The following is a 9,325-nucleotide window of genomic DNA, read 5'->3' as shown; positions in this document are numbered from 1 at the left end:
TGCAAAGGTTGCGGGAAAAGAAGTTGTTTGCTAAGTTTAGCAAGTGTGATTTCGGCTTAAGAGAGTGGTTTTCCTTGGTCATGTAGTTTCAGCCGAAGGTATTCGTGTCGATCCTGAAAAAGTCCAAGCTGTGGCTGATTGGGAGAGACCGAAGTCGAGAACGGAAATAAGAAGTTTTCTTGGATTGGCGGGTTACTACCGAAGGTTTATTGAGAACTTTTCTCGGTTGGCTGCTCCTATGACTAAGTTGACCAGGAAAGAAGAGAAGTTTGTTTGGTCTGACGCCTGTGAGAAGAATTTCCAAGAGTTGAAAGATAGATTGACAAGTGCCCCGGTTTTGACTATACCCGATAGTTCCGGTGGTATGACAGTTTATACCGATGCGTCAAAGATTGGTTTGGGTTGTGTACTGATGCAACATGGCAAGGTCGTAGCCTATGCTTCTCGGCAATTGAAGGATTATGAGCGGAATTACCCCACTCACAATCTAGAACTTGCCGCCGTTGTCTTTGCTTTGAAGATTTGGAGACATTATCTTTACGGTGAGAAGATTGCCATTTTCACGGATCATAAGAGTTTGAAATACTTCTTTACCCAAAAGGAGTTGAACATGAGACAAAGGAGATGGTTGGAACTAGTCTCCGATTATGATTGTGATATTCAAGATCATCCCGGGAAAGCAAATGTTGTCGCCGATGCTCTTAGTAGGAAGAACCAGAAGAAGACTTTGGATTTGAATGCTTTGAGTTTACCATTGTGGTCTTCTATTGAGAGTTTTGGTTTGGAAATCGTCCCTGAGAATTCTGATTTTATTCTTTCGCCATGACGGCAAGATCTGGTCTTAGAGATAAGATTGTTGCCTCGCAGAGTTCGATCAAGAGTTTTTGACCAAAGTTGAGAAGATTTCTTCGGATCCCGAGTCGGACCCCGACTTTGGTATATCCATGGATGGTGCTTTGTTGTTTAGAGGAAGACTGTGTGTGCCTCGCAAACGATGAAGTTAAGAAAGAAATATTGAAGGAAGCACACGGTCGGTCTTTATCAGACACCCGGGAAGCACCAAGATGTACAAGGACTTGAAGGAACATTTTTGGTGGATTGGTCTAAAGGCGGATGTTGATGATTTTGTTGCCAAGTGTGAGATTTGCCAACGTGTGAAAGCCGTTCGACAACCTCCATCTGGATTACTTCAACCCCTTCCTATTCCTAGTTGGAAGTGGGAAGATATCTCCATGGACTTTGTGACTAGCTTGCCTCGGACAAGTAAAGGCAATGACACTGTGTGGGTGATTGTTGATAGGTTGACCAAATCAGCCCATTTCATTCCTATGAAGATCACTCATACTCGGATAAGCTAGCCAGGCTTTATGTGGATAATGTGGTTCGTCCGCATGGTGTGCCATTGAGTATTGTTTCGGATCGTGATCCTAGGTTCACCTCAAGGTTTTGGAATAGTTTGCAGAAGGCCTTGGGAACCCAATTGAACTTGAGTACAGCTCATCATCCACGATCCGATGGACAATCCGAGCGGACAATTCAGACATTGGAAGACATGCTCAGATCTTGTGTGGTGGATATGGGTGGTAATTGGGATGAACACCTAGCTTTGGTTGAGTTTGCCTATAACAACGGTTATCAAGCAACAATAGGCATGGCTCCATTCAAGGCTTTGTATGGTAGTACTTGTAGGACACCTTTGTACTGGATCGAGACAGGTGAAAGAAAAGTCTTAGGTCCTGAGATGATTGAAGCTACAAGTGCTATGGTTGATATGATAAGAGAAAGGATTAAGTCCGCTTGATCCGAGACAGTAAATCTTATCTTGATAAGAGAAGGACCGATTTGGAATTTCAAGTTGGAGAGAAAGTCTTTCAAGGTCTCACCAATGAAGGGTGTGATGAGATTCAATGTTAAGGGAAAGCTTAGCCCTCGTTACATTGGACCTTTCGAGATTTTGGAAAAGGTTGGACCTGTTGCGTATCGATTAGCATTACCTCCGTCTCTTGCTGGTGTGCACAATGTGTTTCATATTTCGATGCTCCGAAAATACATAGAGAATCCGGAACACATTTTGCAGCAAGCACTGAAGGACTTAGTGCTGATTTGACCTATGATGAAGAACCGGCCGAAATCCCGGATAGGAAGGACAAGCAGCTGGAATCGCGCCATTCCTTTGGTGAAGATTCGGTGGAAGAACCATACCCCTGAAGAAGCTTCTTGGGAGAAGGAAGAAGACATGAAGGAGAAGTTTCCTTACCTCTTTGGAAGCACAGTACGCTTTCAATTTCGGGGACGAAATTTCTTTAAGGGGGGAGAATGTGAAACCCAGCCCTAACCTTGACCCGGAAACCTTGTTGTTTGTAGGTCCGATGACCCGAAGTAAAGTAAGAAGTCAGCTTTGGGCCATCCCAAGAGAGGACTTGGTGCCTGGCTTTGAATCCATGAAAGTTGATGATGAGGTTCTATTTATGGAAACCGAATCTCGATGAAGATCTAATTAGTTGATGGACTTGGAGTGCTCTCTATCTTGGTTTGAAGGCATTTCTACCTATTAGGTAAGTCACTTGACTTGTGTGCAAAACCCCTTTAGGTTTGGATTTGATCTGGACCTTCAATTCCCTGTTTTGGCCTTCTTTGTCAAGCATTGGTCGATGATTGGTCGATCGGGGCCAATCGACCAATCCACTCGACCAATGAGTGTTGTCTTTGGCAATTAGGTTGATTCTTGCTCTATTTAAGTCCAACCTTGAGTCCACTTCGTATTTGCTGCCTCCAAACCCTCCGGAACGAACCAAAGACCTCTCGCAAGTCATCTCTCTTGCATCCTTGGTGTTTTCTTGACGGATCTTCGTCGGAACTCTTCTTTTTGCATCAAAAGGTATGTCTACTCTCTCTTTTTCTCCTCCATCTTTGTTTTTCTTTCCTTTTTGAGTTGAGACAGAGAAGAGATGCTGCATCCTCTGTTGCAAACATCTCTCGAACATGTTCTCATGATCATCCTAAGGATTTAAGGCTAGAACAATGATCTTAACCATGATCATTGCAAGCTTTTGAAGGATTCATGATCAAACCATGATTTAATCTCTGTTAATCTTCTAATCTGAATTCTGATCTCTTTGGATCTTCTTTCATTGATCATGTTAGTGGTTAATGGTTGTGTTTTCTTTCCATGATCCATAATCCATAGAATTCTAGTTGTTCTCTTCTACCTTACTATGTGTTCTTCATGATGCATGATAGTTACATATATGGTAGGTTTTATTTCCTTATTTAGATTTATGCTTCTAAGCCTTATTCCATGAAGACCTATGCATGTTTTCATGTTTTCATTACCGAAAGCAATGATCCATCCTCCTATAGTTCTTGTCCTTGTTTTCCATTTCAAATTCATCAAGATCCATGTTTGAGTTAATTATGGTAACTTTTTGTTTCCTAATTTGGATCTTGATATCTTGATTTGATTAGTGTTTTGAGGTCCCCTATATGCTAGAATACTACTAATGTAGTCTACCCCTTGATTAGTACCCTTTTGAACCACCAAATTCGGATTTCATATCTTAAAACTCTGATTTTATAGGCTATCGTCTCGCATTGGTCGACTGATTGGTCGACTGGACCACTCGACCAATCCACTCGACCAATGAGTACAAAGCAACTCCGGAATTGGTCTGTTTCGGATGTTTTGATATATTTTCTGTTGGGGATCTTTCCTAATATGTTGTATATACTTGTTTAGGACCTTCTTCTCAAGTTTGCCAAGATCTTACTTGATTTCTTAGGATCCTTTTGCGAGTTATAAAAGGTAAGGATGGTTATTTCCTTAATTACATAGATAGCATGAATCTAGTTTCTATATTTGAATATCATTAATATGTTTCCTAAATTAGATTCTTACAATGATATACTACTGTTGCATAACTTTGATTACAGTAGCATTACTTATTCATATTAAATTGATTCATGTATGATTTACTTACCAATGTTATAAAAGTAATTGTAATTACTGATTTCTTTCCATATATGTAGTTACTATATATGTGATGATATGAATTGATGCATGTGTATGCTTACGTATGGTTTGGAAAGGAGAGGTGTCCTTTCGACACTTCCGTCCTTGGACTACTACGGGAATATTATGGGATGTTTCCGGAGATGCCCTCTGGACACCTTCCTAAACTGTTGGATGACATATCTAGGATTGTCTAGTAGTGTTTGGCTAGGATGTCCTGTTATGTCGGACCCTAATCGGAGGGGTATTGAGACCGAACGACCCGTGGTAGCAATGGGGATTCATGGGCGCTCAAGACCGGTAACCAACCCGTGAGAGGACAGGAATCACATTGTGGGGGCCATTTATTGGTAGGGTTGCATATGATTAGACTTGGGCTCACGGGCGCTTAAGACCGGTAACCAACCCGTGAGAGGACGTGAGAGCTTCCCGTTTACCATATGTGGATGATCAATAGGGTTGATGAGTCCGTAGTCCGAGTTGGTCGGTGCCATAGGATACGCCGACTCTAGTGTGAAGGATACGGGAAAGGATCGTCGGGGACGAGGAATGGAAGTATCTGGATCGACTTGATGTAACCAAGTAGAAGACTTGCATTTGGCTAGGTTTTACCCCGACATGCGCCAAGATACTTATACCAAATGGTTGTGAGAGAGTGTGTTGACTTAACCCCCGCCAAGGTTTGTCCCGAGGGATGAAGGACCCATTACCAATCGGCTGCTCAAGACCGGTGAAATGATCCGTGAGAGAATCCAAGATATCTTAAATGGTTGAGGATGTGAGTGGACTTTCCTAAAGAAGTACGGTGCTATGACTTAAAGCATGTCTGCCAATAGAGACCAGCATCCATAGAGTTAGATTCATTCATTCATTGTTTGTCTCATATCATATTGCATTTATGTTTGTTCGGAATCCTCGCCATTTATGTTATTATGGATTTTAAGCGCCTTCTTGGGTTTCTTTGAAACTCATTCCTTTATTGTACAATGTTGTTAGACTATCCTGCAGTGTACCGAGTATTATGACGGTCCCTATGAAGAAGCGCAAGGCGAAGAGACATATCTCCAGGAAGGTGATTGCGGTTACCACAATTACTCTGAAGATCCCACGAGTGGTTATGCTCCGTACGATGCTTAGTCCGACCATTGAGTGGAAGCGTCCTTGTGCTATTTATGAGATCTATACCTACAAGGATGTCGTCTATAAAGTGGAGAATAATTTAGTTACCCAATGTACTTGCTACTGGGATTAGATTTTGTCTAGTTTATTCTTTAGAGCTACTTTTCCGCTGGATGTAAAGTGGGATTTTTGCTTCACTTTACTTATCTGTTTGATACTCTGATTATATCTATTATTCTGATTCATTTATGATTCATTCTTTCATTATTGGATCTATGATTTATCTTCCGCACTCTTGTTATGATTGTTCATGATTATGTTATTGTTTATGTGGGAGGTTGATCACTCGATACCTGATCTTCGGGCTGTGGATCACACTCTCGGGTATGCCAGATAGGGTACCGGCTGGGAGGGCGTGACAGGAGCAGTAACACAAGCGGCAGAACTTGTTGATGATTCACCAAGAAGACTTTCAGTTTCCTCAGGGTTATGTTGTATCCAAGGATGCTCATATGACATTCTTAGTGACTCAAGCTCCATTGCCACCTCTTTCATTGTTGGCCTATTTTCTCCTTTCATTTCAAGGCATTTTCGTACAAGTTTAGAAACTGCCATTATATGCTCATTATTCCCCTCATTTAATACCTGGTAATCAAGAATCTGAAAAAGATTGTTATCTTTCAATGATGACACAAAATGCATCGCAAGGATCCTAGGATCCTCAGATTCTTTTGTAAGAATCGGCTTTTGCCTTGTCAAAAGCTCAGCAAGGACAACACCAAAGCTATAAACATCACTCTTATCAATAAGTTGGCCAGTTTGAAAACATTCAGGATCCAAGTAACCCATGGTCCCTTGAATTAATGTCGAGGCTTGAGCTTGATCCAGAGGAACCAACCTTGAAGCTCCAAAGTCAGATAGCTTAGCCACGTAATTATCATCTAGAAGTATATTGGAAGACTTGACATCCCTATGAAGGATTGGTGTTGAATGATAAGAGTGCAAATATGCAAGTGCTCCTGCTGTTTCAGTGGCAATCCTTAAACGATTCCTCCATGATATAGACACCAGCTGATTCTCATTATGGATATATTGGAACAGGGTTCCATTAGAGATGAATTCATAAACCAATAACGGAATCTCTGTTTCTAAACAACAACCGAAAAGCTTCACTACATTTCTATGGTTGATTTGAGAAAGGATATTAACCTCATTGATAAACTCTGTAATTTGCCCTTTATCCATTTCCTTGGATTTCTTTACTGCAACTACTTCGCCATTTGACAAGATTCCTCTATAAACTGTACCATGCCCTCCTTGGCCAATTATTCGGCTCTCATCAAAGTTGTTGGTTGCCTTACTAAGTTCTTCTATAGTAAAAATCCTAGCATTATCTTGGACACCTTGACGTGAAGCAATTTGTTGCTGCAATAGTAAACCTCCATTTTGTTGAAAGAATTTTTCTCTACACCTGATTACTCTTCTTCTCTGAATTCCCCAATATGCAAAACAAATACTAAAGAGTACAAAGACAAAGCTTGTACCAACACCTGCATAAAAACAAATTTAATAAGTAGTATATTATTTTGAGCAAATTACTTTTACATCCCCTCCATCTGTAAACAGTTATATTTACACCCTTTGGATTTTATTTTGAACGTTCTCTTGTGCTTAAGACGGTTAATTTTAAATATACAAAAGACATGTTTACCCCTCTTGAGTTTTAATCTAAGGTTTAAAAAATAAAAAAATACACATAAAAGTCTCAATTCTTAAGGTCAGTTGATTTCTTGAGGAAACTACTTAGAAAAAATTGCTCTATCAAGGACTCAAGATGTCATGTCTAAATATGTTAACTTTAAAGTTCCACAAATAGTTTAGCCAAGTTTTACAGTTTGAATAAGCCTTTTCTTTTAGAGTTTGAAATAAAAAAAGGGTAATGTTGGGAATTTTGAAAACACAATACATGTTGACTCATTACTTAACCCTATTATTCTAACAATAGGAGTAGAATTGTTATAAAGTTCAAAACACAAAAGGTGTAAACATAATAGAATAAACTATAGGAGGTGTAAGTATAATTTATAAACATAGGGGGTTAAATGTAATTTGTTTGAGAGAGAGAGAGAGAGAGCACCAACACTAAGTTAACGTCCATGGTAATTTTAAATCAAATTTCAATCAAGTATAGGAGAAAAGATATTTAATAAAATGAAATGATCTTCTAGGGAAAGAAAAGGAGAAAATAACCAACATTAAGTTAACAAAACCATGGTAATTTTAAATCAAATTTCAATCAAGCATAGGAGAAAAGAAACTTTAATAAAATGAAATGATCTTCTAGAGAAAGAAAAGGAGAAAATAAATGTTTTTTAGGAAGGGGGGGGGGGTGTAAAGTTACCTGCAATAATTTTTAGCAAGGGAATGGCCTTCAGGTTCTGAGTACAGCGAGTCCCATCTGTCCAACCATCTCCATCATAGCCCTTTGGGCAAAGGCAGCTGTAATTCCCAACAGTGTTATTGCAAGTTGCAGTCTCATAGCATTTGTGTTCTCCTTCACATTCATTTATGTCTTGGTCAAATCAATGGATCCATCAGAATAGTGATGAAATTAACCATGTTAGTACTTAGTACGACAGTTCAAAGCAACAGAAAAATGGAGCACTTCAAGTAATTCAGAAAAGCTAGTCAGGCTACCTACCTTGGCATCCTTGAGGAAGATAAGGGTTGCCTTCAAAACCCTCTTTGCAATAACACCAGTAGCCAGGGCCGTTGGGTGAATTCGAGCAATTGGTATTTGGACCACAAGCATAAGATTGAGTATCTTGCTGGGCTTCTTCGCATGTCTCTTTTCCAATTGCCCAGTCCATCACCATTGGAATATTCGATGTCTCGAAGGTATAAGTAGAGAGATCTGATATCGTGAAGGTGTACCAGTCTTTCTCGGCCAAGAAAGCAAAACTGCAAGGGTTGAAAGGCGACGTCCTGGTGTGGTTATATAGACTTTCCAGAGTCACGTTGAAACGTTTAAGCCCCCATGGAATTGAGGTCTGGCAACAGCCGATTCCAGAACAGGAACCATTTCTCACTCTCCCCTGGTCAGTGCACACAGACATGCACCCACTCATGAAATCGTCGTCGACGAAGTCCCTAATTGTAGCTATTGCATCACATCCAACGGCTGTGAATGTGTTGTGGATGGGTGAGAACCAGAAGGGACTATTTCTCATATCAAACCAATAGAACCATTTTTTCGGTTTTCCAGCGGAATTGAAGCAATCATATGCATAATAGTTACTCTTGAACTTAGCTTTTCCATCCAATGATAACTCAAGAACCTGGATATTACCTGTTCCTTGGTAAGGTTTGAAGATGCCATCATCCCCGGCCCTGCAGGTTATAAGATAACCATCATCCTTGAAGCATTCTTGTTTTTCACCAAACGGGTAAGGGATGCTTACGTGTCCACATCTATCCCTGCAACCAGGCAACGTTTGGGTTGGAGCCACCGTAGTTATAATTACTCCTGAGGACAGAAAACTAAGCAATACAAGCAGCATCAAAAGATTCAGAGACATGGCTTTGCTTGATTGGTAATCTTGCTTTCTCCTCACGTTGGAAGTGTTAGGTGGGATATCAATAAACTCAAGGAATTGAAGAAGGCTTCACCACCCCCAGCCCCCTTTTCCCTCTTTATGGGAGAAAAGTCAACTTAGAAATTTCTTCAAAGCTTCTCCAACGCAACGCGTCTCTCTCTCTCTACCAGCCAGTCAACGTCAGCTAGATTTTGGTCAGAGAGACACACCCCTTTGGTCTTTGGCAAAAATCTACCACCAAATGAATGTAATAAGAATTATTTACCCCCCCCCCCCAAAAAAAAAAAAAAAAAGAATAAATAAATAAAATCTTAATAGAAATTGCCCTAGAGTTTTCCTTGATCAGGAAATTCGCAAAACTCAGGCATATGACCTTGGTTATGAGGCTCTTCATGACATTGGTCATGGGTCTTAAAGGTCTTGATCATGGTGGTGTGGTGGTTTACTTGAAGGGTGGAATTTACTTAAATTCTAACTCTTGACCATCAATTTTCATTTCAACTTCATGACCATTCATGGCCATTACCATGAGTGGGGTTAAGGTTATTGAATGGATTAAATCCAATTCATTGCCTTAAGAATCCTAAGGGGTTAAGGTGAG

At 40.3% G+C, this 9,325-nt stretch overlaps 1 pseudogene across 1 annotated transcript; it reads right to left on the bottom strand.

Moving 5' to 3' along the window:
• Window positions 1-5,500: 5,500 nt before the first annotated feature.
• On the bottom strand, window positions 5,501-8,764 carry LOC149016004 (putative wall-associated receptor kinase-like 16 pseudogene; annotated as a pseudogene). Its single transcript, XR_016173579.1, has 3 exons — window positions 7,830-8,764; window positions 7,530-7,700; window positions 5,501-6,678 (listed from the first exon to the last, which is right to left on the bottom strand). The product of XR_016173579.1 is annotated as a putative wall-associated receptor kinase-like 16 pseudogene (transcript).
• Window positions 8,765-9,325: the final 561 nt, after the last annotated feature.

The sequence above is a fragment of the Hakea prostrata genome, chromosome 5 (assembly GCF_041222555.1).
Source record: "Hakea prostrata isolate BN-2017 chromosome 5, UWA_Hpros_2, whole genome shotgun sequence".
NCBI lineage: Eukaryota > Viridiplantae > Streptophyta > Magnoliopsida > Proteales > Proteaceae > Hakea > Hakea prostrata.
Note: the sequence above shows the minus strand (reverse complement) of the source record. Positions and strands in the feature narration are given on the sequence as shown.